The following is a 16,484-nucleotide window of genomic DNA, read 5'->3' on the forward strand; positions in this document are numbered from 1 at the left end:
GTGCAAGATGCGGAGTCGGCCTTTGCGTAGTGTCATGTTTTGAGGAGTACCACACAAAAGAAAACTTTTAATGTTAATTTACATTACATTATTTTTTTAAGTTAGTTACATTTTTTCAAGCTGGTTTTGCTCTCTGATGAGTACTTTTGAAAAAAAAACCTTTAAGTTGGTTAAAAAACTCATTAAAAACATGTTTTGGTCATTTATTTGTTTATTTATATGCGACGTATATATAAGACAATGGGACACTAAGCATGAAAAAACCTTTGGAATTGAGGGACCAACATGTAAATTAAGAAAGGGTTAAAATCACCGTTTTCGTACACCTGTTGTGTAAAGCAGGGCTGGTCAATTTTCTGCGGATCACCTGCGATTGCTAAACTTCCAGATAAGCAACGCGCTTGCTCAAAGTCTTGTAGCGGCAGTAAGGCCCAGATAGTTGGTCTCACCATTCCTTGCATGGCCGTTTTCTCTACAAAAAGTACGGCTTAAGAAAATAGGTTGATGTAGTTTCCTCTTTGGGGTTTGGTTCATCTTATACAGAAGCTGTTCGCCTGGAAGTGTCAGTATTCGCAGGCGATCACCAGAAAATTGACCTACCGTGTTTTGCACAGCAGGTGTACGATAACGCTGATTTTAACGTACATACAATCGACGAATACCACACTTTTCACGTCATATGTGGCATTTCTTGTATTGCACCAAAACATGCAGTAGCTCCTAAGCAATCCATTCCTCGGATAAAAAAGAAACCAGCGCCTGAAGTTTATGGAAGTCAGGGAGCTGTTCAACTAATTCATTTTAAAAGGACAAAACCTTAAGATTTATCAGAAATCAAGATAACAGATCCGAAGGAAATGTTCACACCAACTGAAACTGTGACTCCATCTGTGCCTGATCTTCTGTGGCTCTAAGGGAAAGCAGCGACATTCCCGGCCTCTTAGGACGGAATGGACTCATGGAAGCTGTCACAAGAGACATACCATACCTATGAACTAAAATTTGTTATTTGTACAGAAAACTAGAAGAAATTTATCAAATGACAGCATTCTAATAAAAAATAAAGTAGTTTTGGAATGTAAAAAGTGGGTTTTGCCGAGACTGTTAAAAATTGGCAATTTTCAACTTGCACTTTAGACTCAACGGTTCGTCTGAAAAAAAAATAAATAGTGATATTTGTAGATAATTTTAAGTACTTTAATTTCTGTTAACAGACCATTTACTAAAAGTTAATAGTTTTCGATATTTGAGCAAAAAAGCGGAAAAAAGCTGAAATTTTTCGCTTTTTCGCGATTTTTTCAATGTTCCGGCAAGAAATTTTGTCCGCAAACCTCATATTCGGATTCAGCAGCCCAAAATCCATATACAATGAAAGAAATCAGAACTACCCCAAAACTTTCCTAGTCAAAACACAATTTTATTGAATCAATAATAGATCATTTAAGGATTTGATTTTAAAAAAGTAGGTACATGATACTGGGAAACTGAGCAAAATAGACCGGCCTGTATCGTCGCCCCGCTAGCGAAATTATTCCGATTCGATTTTTTTGCACAAACTTACTCAAAAAAGGTCCTTATAACATATCCACAGGGTGCCGAGCGGTGCCGTATTAGAAAAATTGTTTAAACAATTTTGTACTACAGAATAATTAGTCCGTTGGAAACCTGTTATAAGGTACTGCTCATATTGCTACGGGAGATAAGCTAGGCGAATATCAAACCGGCTTTAGAGATAATAGATCATTTAAGGATTTGATTTTAAAAAAGTAGGTACATGATAGTGGGAAACTGAGCGAAATAGACCGGCCTGTATCGTCGCCCCGCTAGCGAAATTATTAAGATTCGATTTTTTTGCACAAACTTACTCAAAAAGAGGTCCTTATAACATATCCACAGGGTGCCGGGCGGTACCGTATTCGAAAAATTGTTTAAACATTTTTTTTTTAAAAACTCACAAAAATAATTTTTTTTTATTTCGGACAATTTTTTTAGATAATAATAATAATAAACACTTTTTATTCATTTGATATATAAAATAAACCAGCATACAGTTACAGCATATTGAAAAACATAAAACGAAAGCAAACAAGTTAAGCCCTATTGGGATAACAACTGGCGAAGTCTAAGCTACTCCAAATGTTAATCCCCGACGCTTCTACTATTAATTTAAAAATAAACCTAAACTAACTAATTAAAAAGAAATGTACATTAAAAAAAGATGGAAAAAAGCAAATAATAAGTATTAAATGTTAACCAAGTACTCAAAAAATTTTTTTTCAAAACTCATCATTGGGAAAAAATTCCTTCATAACAGCCCAACCAAAAACATGTACGTGCAGCTTAATGCACAACTTTAAAGTAAAGCAATGTTATTTCTTATCAAAATGATATGAACGAAATTTATAGTTGAATTGATTAATTAAATATAGTTTAATATTATGAGGAATTTAATTATACAGCTTTACTGCGTTGTAGGTAAAACTCCTTTCAAACAAACCCGATCTATGTTGTGGCATTGTGAAAGTGTCTTTCAATATAACGTCTCGCATATGAATTTCCTTTCTTTGGATGAGCTTTTGTTTAAGGATAGTGGAGGTGTTTGGCATCAGAAGTAACTTGTTAATAAAGATGATATAATGTGCTTCTATTTTTCATATTAAGCCAACCGCATTCTTCTATTTAATGTGAAATATGGTCATATTTTTTAATCCCGTAAATAAATCTGCAACAGGAGTTTTGCATTTTCTGTATCCTATTCTTCTCCGCCTCCAATAGACATGGCATAAAGATAAAATCACCATAAAAGTAATGAGACAGGACAAGGCTCTCACAAAGAAGCTTTTAAGTCCTTACTTAAAATGTGACGATTCATAAAAATGAGTTTCAATAATGAAAAAGATTTTTTGTTAATGTTTTGACATGTTCCTGAAATCTTAGATTTTCGTCAAATATAATTCCAAGGTTTCTAGCTGAGGCTGTGAAAGGTAGACTAACATGATCAATTTTTATGTTTGAATTGTTTTTACAAGTTGACAATTGACTTCATTTGCAATACATAATAGTTTTGATTTGGTGGAATTCATTTTTAAGTTGTGTTCGTCAGAGAGCTCTTTTATTATTTCAAGATCAAAATTAATGTTATCCAAAGCATTAAACAAATCTTCTTTATCAAAACTAAGGTACAATTGAGTGTCGTCAGTATAAGCAACTATGTTGCAGTATTGTAAAGAGTTAATAATGTCAGTAGTGTAAATTAAAAACAGTAACGTAGAAAGGATTGACCCTTAAGGTACACCTGAAAGAATATTAATTGGTGTAGATTGTTTGTTATCTACATATACTTTTTGTGTTCTATTTAATGAAAAAGATTGTATTAGGTTTACAGACTCTGCATCAAATCCATAGTATCACAATTTTGAACCTAACAACTCATGATCTACGGTATCAAACGCTTTTGAAAAATCTAAAAGAACGAGCAGACTTATTTGACCTTTATCAGAAGAACTTAGCATCTCATCCATAACCGTTATCAAAGCAGTAGCTGTGCTATAGTTTTTCCGGAATCCACATTGTTTGTCAGACAGTATTTTATTGTTTGTAAAGTAAAGATATATTTGATCATATAGAATCCTTTACAACACCTTAGAAAGGGCTGGACGTATATTTATAATTCTTAAATCAGAGAAAGTCTGAGGATTGTTGTTTTTTGCTAATGGTTTACCAATAGCTATTTTCCATAAATAGGGAAACTATGTTTTTTTTTCAAGAATTTGCTATATGGAGAATATAAATATTTATGAAGGGGCTACAAAGTTGAAGCATTTTAGCTGATAGGTTATCTACTCCGCAAGAGTTTGTTTTAATGGAATGCAATGTCAAGTTGATGCTATTCAGTGAGGTGAGCGAAAAAGCGAAATTTAGATTATTATTAAATTTGTTACTGTTGTAAAACTGTGCTTTCCTTTTACCCTTATTAGAAACATTGGACAAATGTTGTTCAAAATACTTATTGATAGCTTTGGGTTCAGATAATTAAGGGGAAGATCGTAGTTTATGTTAGTTCGAATATTTAAATTTTTTATTGCTTTCCAGGTATTGTTTGAATTTTTTCACAACATATATTTTCTAAGTAGTTCTTTTTGGCAATTCTGGTTTACAACTCTATCTCTTAGTAGTTTATAATTATTTCTGTTTTCCTAATCCTTCCCTTAGATAATTTAGGTCATTCTGGGCAAAAAGGTCTCCTGTCAATTTTTTTACCAAAATTTATTGTTGTTGAGTTATATGTGATTAAAGATTTGAAAAATGCGAAAACGGCCATTTTCAAGACTTAATAACTCGATTAAAAATTATTATTATGTAATTCAAAAAGTGACCAAATCAAGTTTCAAACCCTTTCATCAAAATCCTGAAGAGATTTTTGTCATTATTTTGTTACAAAGCTGTTATTTTTAATTATTAAAAATTAGCGCTATAATCCAGGATGTACCGTCGACCCCGTTAGTGAAATTATTCCGGTTCAATTTTTTTTGCACAAACTTACTCAAAAAGAGGTTATTATAAAAAATCCACAGGGTACCAGGCGGTGCCGTTGTCGAAAAATTGTTTAAATATTTTTTTTAACTAATTCACAACAATAATTTTTTCACTTCGAACAATTTTTTTTAGATAATTTGGGGCATTCTGAACAAAAAAGGTCTCTTGTGATTTTTCTTTAAAATTGATTGTTGTCGAGTTATATGCGATTTAAAATTTGAAAAATTCGAAAAGGGCCATATAACTCGACAACAATCAATTTTAGAGAAACATCACAGAATACCTTTTTTGCTCAGGATAACTCAAATTATCTAAAAAGTATCGTTCGCAATAAAAAAAATATTTTTTTGAATTTGTTTAAAAAAAAATTGTTTCCACAATTTTTTGACCACGGCACCTCCTGGCACCCTGTGGATGTGTTAGAAGGACCTCCTTTTGAGTAAGTTTGTGAAAAAAAAAATCTAATCGAGATAGTTTTGCTAACGGGGGCGACGATACAGTTGGACTATAGCGCTAGTTGTTAATAATTAAAAATAGCAGATTTGTGATAAAATAATCTCTTCAGGACCTTGAAGACGGCGTTTGAAACTTGATTAGGTTACTTTTTGGATTTCATAATAATAATATTTAATCGAGTTATTATTAAGCCTTGAAAAATGGCCATTTTCGCATTTTTCAAATTTTTAATCGCATATAATTCGACAACAATCAATTTTAGAGAAAAATGACAAGAGACCTTTTTTGCTCAGAATGATCCAAATTATCTTAAAGAATATTGTTCGAAATAAAAAAATTATTTTTGTGAATTTGTTTAAAAAAATTGTTTTTCTACAACCGTGTTAAAAATCCAATTTTTAGCACTCCATACGATCGTTAAAAATGCTACTTTAAATCACTAGTACTTTAAAATTTTTATGGCACTGCAATTCGTATTGACCGTATAGACAATTTTGATATAATGTCAAAAAAATATAAAAATGGAATGTCAGTCAAGTTCAAGTAAAAGTTTTTGTAGATATTGTTCTGTAATTACTTTTGTAGAAAAAATATTGTATGATCTGCGTGTTAAAAAGTACATTATTAAGGCACTCATGTGAATTGCAGAACACGCTATCGCTCATTCTGCAAACTTTCACATGCGGGCCTTAAACGTGTCCTTTTAACACTTATATCATAAAAAACTATTAAACAATTTTTCGACCACGGCACCACCCGGCACCCTGTGGATATGTTATAAGGACCTCTTTTTGAGTAAGTTTGTGCAAAAAAGTCGAATCGGAATAATTTCGCTAGCTGGGGCGACGATACAGCCCCGTCTAAAAAGAAAGAAAGAGGGTAGGTAGATAAATATTTTTTTTTTAAATAGGTAATCATTTATTTGTATGTTAGTCTAAGGAATACACGGCAAATAGACTTGGATCCCGCGTACAAAAAAAAGTTGATTAACAGCAAGCTGAAAATTTGTTAATAGCTTAACGGTGTCTAGTCGGACAAACTTCGATGTATGGAAACACTGGAATAGGGGAAGTTTTAATTGTAGAACAGGTTAAAACTTTGGAACGTCAGACTACGAAAACGTTCCATGTATTTTGTCGGACAGAACTTTCAATTGATTTGTTACCATTTTGTAGCAAAAATACTACTTTGCAGTAGTATTTGTAGAACGAAAATGATAAGAATGAAATGAGTGAAGGAAGGGTGATGAACTGATAATAGAAGTATGAAAAGACAGAGGCAAACTAAATAGAATTGGCTCGCAAGAGAACAACTTGACACTCAAGTATGGGTACGGCTCGTTTTCATGCCTGTCGAAGAACAGTAGCTCAAACTAAAGAGGGATGATGACTAGAAAAAGAAATATGAATATGAAAAGAGATGCTTATAACATAGATCGAATAAATATAATAATATAATAAAAATAGAAGAATATAGGAGATAAATACAATAGACTGAATTATGGGCGCCAGAAGTTGGGATGGACCAACTTCCAGGTATCTTACACTGCTGTTAAATATTAAATATATTAAATTCAAAAATGGGAAAAAATAATTGATATACAAAAACAAATAAATATTTATTAAATATAACTACTTAGATTTTTGACAACCTCTGAGTTAGAAAAATACAAACTATGTAACTCTAAAATGACAATGGGAAATAATTACCTATAGTAATATAAATATAATCTATAGTTACATTAGTAATGGAGTAGCTCTTATATGGAGCATACCCCCAACTTACATATACTAGGTTAAATAACAACCTTCACCAAATAATTGTACGATTGCAATACGTACAGCAACGTTAAACCCTATAGAACTAATGAACCAGAATATAATTAAGGGAGGATTTTTCACAATGAATAATTTCCGTAACTCTCAAAGAGTTAAATAGGCACTAGCCTCATTAAGGTGAACCTACGGTCTACATGATATATAAAAATCAGTTGCTTCGACACGTAGTCACTAAAAAATATAACAAGTAAAATGGATAGCTATTCAAAGCGAATAGCGTCCAAAGATATAATTAAAAATTGATTAAATGAATTTAAGTAAAGTGAAGCAAATAAGTTAAATAATTATGATTGACTAAAGAAAGATAAAAGTTATATGAATAAGTTAATAAATTAAGCAAATTAAGAGGAAAAAGTATATAAATTTAAATTGATAAGTGGAGACAAGCAAGGTTAGTACTATAAATATAAAGTTAATTAAGTAAATAAATGGTACAAATAAATTTCAGGTAATATATAAAGGTAAAGAGAATCTCATATGGGGAAAAGATGATCTGAGCTCAAACCTCTTTGACCAGAGAGTTTACTGGTTTGGGGAACACTATCAACTATTATAGATATATAAAAACAATATGCAACTTAAATATTGAAACAAAATATGTGCGATAAACTATAAAACTTAATCATCAAAATAAATGTCCCGAGTCTTATACAAAAAATGAATGTGGTGTAATAGTGGAAGTGACAATCACTAGCAGATACCAAGTGTCCCAAAACAAACCCTATATGGTCCCCGAGAGTGTCCTTGCTACGGATTCCAAAATCCCTGGTAGGCGAATTAGCACAGGGATGGTGCTAGCTTGTACCAATTAATATACCGATGCCCTTCTGGGGTGCAGAGGGCAGGATACAAAGTAGGTATGTGGGAGGTTCTCCAGGCTGGTCTCCAAATGACCTGGCTTGGCGTAGAACGGTTGCTCCCAGTTGTGAGGGGAGCTGACGGATTGGTTACAGTTTAAGATTTCCCCCTAGTGGCTAAAAACAAACATGTCCCAGTCCCGTTTTAGTTTCAATGTCAGAATCTAAGGAAAGGTCAAAGAGCCAAAGGAAAAGAAATGAGATATCTTTTTTTTTCAGAATGAACAACAAAAAGAAGATCATTCGCAAAAACAATGATGGATTTGACCTTGATTCACATTACACACATTAATTTGGGATTTAACTTTAAATTCAATATTTAATACAGAATATGATTTTTATCTGAAAAATATGTCTATAAAGGGTATTTTTTTTAAAGATAAAAAAGGTTTCAAGGCAGGTTTTGTTTATATTCGATTCAGAGTTGGACCACCATCTCCATATAGTAACTATTTCAGCATCCTTATGCATCATCAGTGAAGATTATGCAGTCACAACTCTGAAGGGAATACAAACATTCTGCCTCTTTTAAAGCAAACCATCGCGATGCGATGAACCCGCCTTTTGAGACGCAAAACAGCGACATCTCTCGTATTACGAGGAAAACGAAAAGCCCTAGATACAAAGTTTACTACTTTATAAACAATTAGAATAATTGAAATGAAAATATAATAAACAATATTTTAAATCCAAGACTTTTCGTTAATAAACTGCTTTCTGGCTGCATCACATATCTCCGGATTTTACAATATATAATCACATAGAGACGACGAAATAGGAGAAAGCAAATAGAGGACACTTAGGCCACGCATTTACCTTCTCTTCGTCTAGGAAAAGGACCGAAAGACAGTTTCTAAATACTCACAAATTGAGTAAAAATGAAAAAGATAAAAAAGGGTTCAAGGCAGGTTTTGTTTATATTCGATTCAGAGTTGGACCACCATCTCCATATAGTAACTATTTCAGCATCCTTATGCATCATCAGTGAAGATTATGCAGTCACAACTCTGAAGGGAATACACCCGCCTTTTGAGACGCAAAACAGCGACATCTCTCGTATTACGAGGAAAACGAAAAGCCCTAGATACAAAGTTTACTACTTTTTAAACAATTAGAATAATTGAAATAAAAATATAATAAACAATATTTTAAATATTTATTTTATTTTTTTATTATTAAAAATAGTATGGGATAATGTAATGTGTTGTAAATTTTAAGAAAAATACTGGCTTTTGGAACGAATTTAAGGTGGCTAGAATACACACAATCTAATAGAATAGAGAATAATTAATGTAATCTGTAAAATTTGAATTCAATATTATGAGGTTGACATAATGTAACAAAAATACTACTTTGCAGTAGTATTTGTTGAACTAAAATGATAAGATGAAATGAATGAAGGAAGGGTGATGAACTGATAATGGAAGTATGGAGAGACAGAGGCAAACTGAATAGAGTTGGCTAGCTATAGATGCAAGAGAGCAACTTGACACTCAAGGATGGATACGGATCGTTTGCATGCCTGTCGAAGAACAGTAGCTCAACCTAAAGAGAGATGATGACTAGAAAAAGGGAAATCTTTTAAGATCAAAATATATGTTCAGAAAATAAATTAGATAAATATAATAATATAATAAAAATAGAAGAATATAGGAGATAAATAAAATAGACTGAATTATGGGCGCCGGAAGTTGGAATGGACCACACTTCCAGGTATCTTACACTGCTGTTAAATAGTAAATATATTAAATTCAAAAATGGGAAAAAAATAATCTATATACAAAACAAATAAATATTTATTAAATATAACTACTTAGATTTTTGACAACCTCTGAGTTAGAAAAATACAAACTATGTAACTCTAAAATGACAATGGGAAATAATTACCTATAGTAATATAAATATAATCTATAGTTACATTAGTAATGGAGTAGCTCTTATATGGAGCATACCCCCAACTTACATATACTAGGTTAAATAACAACCTTCACCAAATAATTGTACGATTGCAATACGTACAGCAACGTTAAACCCTATAGAACTAATGAACCAGAATATAATTAAGGGAGGATTATTCACAATGAATAATTTCCGTAACTCTCAAAGAGTTAAATAGGCACTAGCCTCATTAAGGTGAACCTACGGTCTACTTGATATATAAAAATCAGTTGCTTCGACACGTAGTCACTAAAAAATATAACAAGTAAAATGGATAGCTATTCAAAGGGAATAGCGTCCAAAGATATAATTAAAAATTGATTAAATGAATTTAAGTAAAGTTAAGCAAATAAGTTAAATAATTATGATTGACTAAAGAAAGATAAAAGTTATATGAATAAGTTAATAAATTAAGCAAATTAAGAGGAAAAAGTATATAAATTTAAATTGATAAGTGGAGACAAGCAAGGTTAGTACTAAAAATATAAAGTTAATTAAGTAAATAAATGGTACAAGTAAATTTCAGGTAATATATAAAGGTAAAGAGAATCTCATATGAGGAAAAGATGATCTGAGCTCAAACCTCTTTGACCAGAGAGTTTACTGGTTTGGGGAACACTATCAACTATTATAGATATATAAAAACAATATGCAACTTAAATATTGAAACAAAATATGTGCGATAAACTATAAAACTTAATCATCAAAATAAATGTCCCGAGTCTTATACAAAAAATGAATGTGGTGTAATAGTGGAAGTGACAATCACTAGCAGATACCAAGTGTCCCAAAACAAACCCTATATGGTCCCCGAGAGTGTCCTTGCTACGGATTCCAAAATCCCTGGTAGGCGAATTAGCACAGGGATGGTACCAATTAATATACCGATGCCCTTCTGGGGTGCAGAGGGCAGGATACAAAGTAGGTATGTGGGAGGTTCTCCAGGCTGGTCTCCAAATGACCTGGCTTGGCGTAGAACGGTTGCTCCCAGTTGTGAGGGGAGCTGACGGACTGGTTACAGTTTAAGATTTCCCCCAAGTGGCTAAAAATAAACATGTCCCGTTTTAGTTTCAATGTCAGAATCTAAGGAAAGGTCAAAGAGCCAAAGGAAAAGAAATGAGATATCTTTTTTCAGAATGAACAACAAAAAGATCATTAGCAAAAACAATGATGGATTTGACCTTGATTCACATTACACACATTAATTTGGGATTTAACTTTAAATTCAATATTTAATACAGAATATGATTTTTATCTGAAAAATATGTCTATAAAGGGTATTTTTTTTATTATTAAAAATGGTATGGGATAATGTAATGTGTTGTAAATTTTAAGAAAAATACTGGCTTTTGGAACGAATTTAAGGTGGCTAGAATACACACAATCTAATAGAATAGAGAATAATGAATGCAGTCTGTAAAATTTGAATTCAATATTATGAGGTTGACATAACCCCACAAATCAAATGATATAATTTACAGGATATGTGACAAGATAATCTTCATCTGAGTGTATATTTTCGAACTATGGATATAATTAAAGATACTAAATTCAAAGAACAACTTCGATTCATACATTTACAGAAATAAATTCAATAGGAATTTAATATGACATGATAGCGGCCATATTCGTTCCTTTTTCTCAACTTTTTTAAGAGTCAAAAAAAAATTTACCGGATGACATGACTTCCAATTCCTCCGGGATCTCCCAAAACTTAGTCTCCTAGCTTCTCCAAAACAACACCAATAATTTGCCACTAAATATCACTTATAAAAGCTTGAAACTATTGTATTAAAATTTCCGTCCTTTTCAATCAGTCATCCGCCACTTTTCCGTTCTAGCGTACCAAGCGAAGTGTCAATTATTTCCCGTCGTTAGACGAGGAGCCTCACAGAACAAACTTACATGACAGCGAATGGTGTCTAATACCAACTGAAGAACTCGTGCCAACTACTAGTTAAGTATGACGTCAGTCAAAGATTTATTTTAATTGGATCTTATTGATTTTGAGTATAACTTAATGACAAACCGTTAATAATTACAAATTAACGGAATGTTATATTCCCCTTCTACTCGGAGAAAAAAAATTTTAAGCAAACATTTTTTTTTTTTTTTAATTCAAAATAATAATAACCAAGTGGTAATAATCTATCATTCTACGTTGATCCGCAAGATTACAAGTAACCACAAATTAAGGATCAGGGAAAGAAGGATGATCACTACACCAAAACTATGAATCGCCAACGATGTCTCGAAGTCATATTAAAATGTCATCGACATTTTGTCTGCAAACCAAAACATAAGCTAAATAATATACTAAAGTTCGTAATGATAAATAAATGTCGAACTGGCACTAAATCCAAAATTGAACTATCCATGGACATCAAATTTAAAAAGGGTATATCCAAGGACGAACAACCAGGCAAAGGTATGAGCCAATTCGCACCATAAACCAAATAAATATACTAAAGTAAGACAAAAGAAATCAAAACTAAAATCAGTGACGAATCGAACACTTAATCCAAAATTGAACTACCAATGGACACCAGATTCATAATAGCATGTCCAGAGAAGAACAATCAGGAATATTTATGGAACAATTCTCACCAGTGCCAAATAATACAAATAGTAAGCATATCAAAGTTATCCAAAAACTCATTAATCAAAATAAATGTGGAATCGGACTCTTAATCCAAAATCGGACTATCAATGGACATCAGATTTATAGGAGCATATCCAAAGAAGAACGATCAGGAAGATTTGTGTACCAATTCTCACTAATACTAAATAAACTAAATTAGGTCTATCGACTAAAGTAAGTCGTTGACTTACTAAAATTGGTCCGTACTGTTGTTCACTAGCTATAGCATGTAGCTACAATAGATGCATGGGAATAAGAAATACAGATAACGTACCAATTGTAATAATAAAATCTAAATGGTGAACTTACAAGTTCTATGACACCATAATAAATGATAGAAAAAAATATGACGAGAACGAGCAACCAATTTTGAATAAAACTGTAGATTCATACGTTCTCGCATACATAGAATTATCCAGGAAATATTCCTGAATCTCAACAACAAAACTAATGCCTCAGGAAAGAAGAGGGAATCTACTAAAATAAGCAATTCATTTGTCCAAACACCTCAAATACTAAAAGGAACCTACTACCTATGAAGTACGGGACATAATGTAAACTAAATATTACCTATCAAATGCTAAAAAATGTAACTGGAATGATTGGAATAATTACACAAGGATGGTCAGGACATGTGGCCAACATTTCCTGACCAGAAATATTTTGATGAATAAACATCTGCGTACTCTGCTATGAAAACATAGGTTACGAAATCGGATAGCAGTGATCAGTTGCTGAATTTCGAACCCACGCATTCACTAGGTTACCTAGGAACCCAAATTACAGAGCATTGGCAGACTAGTTCTTAAGAAGAAATCCATACATACATCAGAATTCCAAACTAATTCCAGAATCATACTGTGTAGGGCATAAGGATATAAATTATTATAAAGTATTTAGGATATCTGTGACAAATGTTGATAAAGTAAACCAATATAAAATTAAGAACCACCCCATCTTTCCAATATGGCAAATCTAATAACAAGATAATAAAAGATACATATAAAAAAAATAGTATGTAGTCAAATATCAAAAATACAACACACAACCTGAGATAAGTAGTGTATAATATTCTTAGTTCCATAGTTCCATACCAAATATCAATATTAAACCAACGTACTTGCATGAGCTTACATATTCAAATATATAAATATACAATAATCAACAACCCTTCTATGCTAAGGGGGTAGGTGCACAATCTAAAAATTACAAGTTGGTTCTTATTAACTGGGTAATCCTACTAACAGTATTAATAATTAATAATGTTGATGCATAATAATTAAAGTGCAACATTAATAATGAAAAAAAAAATGATAAGCTCATACATAAGCGTACTAAAAAAATAATTATCCTAATGATTCATAAATTGGAAGTCATCTAACAACCATGCCAAAAGATAAAAATGGAGATATGTACCTGCTATATCATTATATATAATAAAACTAAGTTGATAAAATGTGTGTGCCGATAAAACTTAAAAAGGATTCCCGATACGATAAAGGGACTTATATAGTGCAATAGCCCTTTATCCCCCCTCGAACAAGTAAGTTCCCGTTTTAACTTAAAGGGCGTATTTTTAAAGATATAAGGGCTTTTCCTAGCAAGCTTGGCTAGCCCTAGACCTGGCTCCTCCACCAAATTTTTAAATATTCCCAATTTCGCCCCTTCGCCAAACTTTTAAATATTCCGGTATTAACATCATTATCATTATTATATATAATAAAACTAAGTTGATAAAATGTGTGTGCCGATAAAACTTAAAAAGGATTCCCGATACGATAAAGAGACTTTATCGTAGCCCTTTATCCCCCCTCGAACAAGTAAGTTCCCGTTTTAACTTAAAGGGCGTATTTTTAAAGATATAAGGGCTTCTCCAATTCCTCAACTTGAAAATTAAGTGAAGTAGTGGCGCCATCTGTTGTCGAGTAGTTGAACTCCATTCAGAACAACGATTATTTGAGTTGCGTTTCGAATGGCGCTGCGGGCAATTACAGCATGTGTAGCAATGACGCGAAATTTGAAATTCCAATTCGACAAAATTTATCCAAATTTTGTTCAGAACTATACCAACGTAGAGTGGTTATTTCAAAGTGTAATTTTGGCTACTAAAAATAATGTTGTTGACGATATCAATTTTAATATTCTAAAGAAAATACCTGGTGAAGAGAGAATATATAAATCGATGGACACGATGGTATCCAGCGAGGAAAGTGTCAACTTCCCCACAGAATTTCTGAACTTTTTACAAGTACCAGGAATGCCATTACACTGCCTTCGTCTGAAAATTGGATCTCCAATCATACTACTGAGAAATCTCAGCTCTCCAAAACTATGTAATGGAACGAGGATGATCGTAAAACAGCTATCGAATAATATTATTGAAGCTGAACTTATTTCTGGAAAGAACAAAGGACAAACAGTATTTATACCTAGAATACCACTGATCTCTTCTGAATTGCCATTTCAATTTAAAAGATTGCAATTTCCAATTAAATTAGCTTTTAGTTTTACAATTAACAAAGCGCAAGGACAAACTTTAAAATATTGTGGCATTAACCTCAAAGAACCCTGCTTCTCTCACGGTCAGCTATATGTAGCTTGCTCAAGGGTAGGAAATCCGAAAAATCTATATATATATATATATATATATATATATATATATATATATATATATATATATATATATATATATATATATATATATATGTATATATATATATATATATATATATATATTATATATATATATATACTCCAGACAATAAAATGAAAAACGTTGTTTATAAGCAAATAGTGTAAAAAATGAGCGAATGTTTTCAATAAATTTTTTTACTATTACGTCATAGTTTATTTTTTTATTGCAACTACCGGGCGAAGCCGGGTATTATAGCTAGTGTGGTGAATAAAATATTAAACTAAAATACTGAATCTTAATAAGGATCGAGCTAAAGACAAATAGAGGAAGAAGTTAGCTCAAACAACCCTATAAAGTTAATCTTCTTCCGAAGATGATGAATCAACCTCATCCATGGTGTTATCAGGCAGTAAATCCTTTATGTGAAATTGTCCAATTCGTTTGTTAGTCGAATTGTCCTTCAATTCATACACTAAAGGAGATATTACCTTCACAACCGTACAGGGAATATATTTCTGGCAAAATTTTGCCGAAATAGCATCACCCTTATTAGACTTTACAAAGTTTCGCTTCAACACTCTATCTCCAACGAAGAATCGCAGATCTCTTTTCCTCAAGTTATACTGCTGCTGGTTCCTTAGCTAGGAAGTTTTTAACTTCTTCCGAATGTCAGAAAAAATTTGAGGTAGAGTCTGGAGATCTTCTAAGCGATGAAGGTTATCGGATATCTGAGGGAGATTTGTGGAAGTGTCGGAAATTGTACCAAAATGGTAACCAGATAAAGCAACATTTCTACCAAAATTGAGATATGCAAGAGAACATTGGGTAACCTCATGGACAGAGGTCCTTACGGCTTGAGCTATGGAATGGATATATTGATCCCAAGCTCTGTGATCTGGGAATGTATAGGACCTTAGGGCGGTGACGATACTGCGATTCACTCTCTCAGTATGATTGGCTTGAGGATGGTAGGCAGCATTTTAAAAGGTCTTCTGGACCTTATATTTAGCTAAAAGGTCTTTAAAAGCCTTCGACACAAACTGAGGACCATTGTCACATGACACAATTTGGGGAACACCAAACAACAAAAAGACTTGTTCCTCTAAATATTTCAAAATTGCTGGAGTTGTGGCCTGACGAAGAGGACAAACTAAAGGAAATTTGGTGAAATAATCTACAACTACCAAGCAATAAGTATTACCCTTATAGCTACGAGGATAAGGTCCAATGAGATCCAATGAGATCATCTGCCAAGGAAAATTAATGTTCCTAAAGGAACCCATGAGTCCAGCTTGTGGTAAATTACTGGGTTTACAAGTGGCACAAACTATACATTTAGAGATATACCTTTTTATAGATTGGCGCATGCCAGGCCAATAATATATTTCGGCGATACGATGATAAGTTTTATAAAAACCAAAATGTCCAGCGGTAACTTCATCATGAAACATACGTAATATGTTCTCCCTATTTGGCGTAGGTACAACTATTTCCCAATCTGACATATTGGATAAGGCCTCTATAGGACTTAAGATATGTTTGTACAGTATATTGTTCTCTACCTTAAAATCAGGATAATTTTG

The sequence above is a fragment of the Diabrotica virgifera genome, chromosome 1, assembly GCF_917563875.1.
Source record: "Diabrotica virgifera virgifera chromosome 1, PGI_DIABVI_V3a".
Classification (NCBI taxonomy): domain Eukaryota; kingdom Metazoa; phylum Arthropoda; class Insecta; order Coleoptera; family Chrysomelidae; genus Diabrotica; species Diabrotica virgifera.